Source organism: Carlito syrichta, unplaced genomic scaffold (genome assembly GCF_000164805.1).
Source record: "Carlito syrichta isolate Samal-C Ts95f unplaced genomic scaffold, Tarsius_syrichta-2.0.1 Scaffold309703, whole genome shotgun sequence".
Lineage (NCBI taxonomy): Eukaryota > Metazoa > Chordata > Mammalia > Primates > Tarsiidae > Carlito > Carlito syrichta.
Genome location: NW_007253799.1, coordinates 400,094 through 401,580, shown reverse-complemented (window position 1 = coordinate 401,580; position 1,487 = coordinate 400,094).

Genomic DNA, 1,487 nt, shown 5'->3' with positions numbered 1-1,487 from the left:
GCCGGACCCGAGCCCGCCCCCAGGCTGAGCCGGCGCGGGGGCTCCAGGAGGCTCCGGTGAACGGCGGCTCCGGGCTTGGCCCAGGCCTCGGCCTCTCTCCCTCAGAAGCTAGAAGTGCAGCAGCCGCAGCCGCAGCCCAAACAGGAGCTCAGACTCCGCCCCCGCGAGGCCCCGCCCGGGCCCGCGAGCCGGGCTTGGCCCCGCCTCCGCTCCCAATGCGCAGACTCAGTCGAGCTGTCCCGCCCCCAAGCCGGGCCTCTGGCTTCTCCTCCTCCCAGGCCCTTAAAGGAGCCACACCCCCCTCAAATCCTCCGAGCCTCCCTTTAAAGAGAATGAGAGCTTTAAGTATTACGTCATGGTCATGACCAGAGACTACAGCACCCTCTCGGTTCAGCCACCTATAGACCCTTCTGTCACTCGCCATCGTTCTTCAAGTTTTTAGCTTCTGGTTCATTGTCATTCATTACTACTACTGTCAGAATTCTTGGTGATTTCAACATTCTCTTAGGTGATTCTTCCGATACTCTGGCCAATCAGATCCCTCTCCAGGGATCATCTTTGCCTTGGCCTCTCGTTCCCATGCTCATACCTTAGAGCCATTACCAATCATTGTAACCCCTCTATATAGTCTCCATTTTAGTCACCTAACTCGGCCTGGCGCGATGGCCCACGCCTTCTAATCCTAGCACTTTGGGAGGCCGAGGTGAGAGGATTAGCCTGAGCCAAGGGGTTTGAAACCAGCCTGGGCAACTTGGTGAGACCTCATCTCTGTAATAAATTTAAAAATTACGCGTGCCTGTAGTTCCGGCTACGTGGAAGGCTGAGGCAGAAGGCTCGCCTGAGCCCAGCAGGTCGAGTCTGCGGTGGCGCGTGAGCGTGCCACTGTCCTCTAGCCTGGGCGACAGACTGAGACTACGAATCAAAAAAAAAAAAATCACCTGACTCTCTTACCACAGCCTCCTTCCTTCCTAGCTCACTCCCTCTGATAACTTCAACTTTAAAACTGTTCACTCCACCAAGAACGAGAACCCATGGATCCTACTGTCTTTTCACTGTTCCTCCCCACACTGACCTCATCCTTGCTTTTTTCCTTAAACAGCTTAGCTTCTACTATCCATCATGAAAATCATCCCCTGGTTTTGACCTTCATTTATGCCGTTCTTAAAACTCCAATCCTGAGCCTGCAGCAAGACGGGGAATGGTGGAGAAAAACCCAAAAGTGGTTGACTGACTCCTCCTAGATTTGATATCATCTCCAAAGGCATCCATAATGGTTGGCTATACTACCATATTTCTCCAGTTTAATATACTCTTCACCCTCCTGTCTATTTCACATCTCTCTCTTCAAACCTCCAACACTTCCTCGTCCTCATTTAACGGATGATTTTGCTTCCAGTTCACTGAGAAAAATGAAACAAACAAGAGAGTATCTGTAAGTTCCCGCCACCACCATTACTTTCAACCAACCTGTTTTGATACTCTGCCTT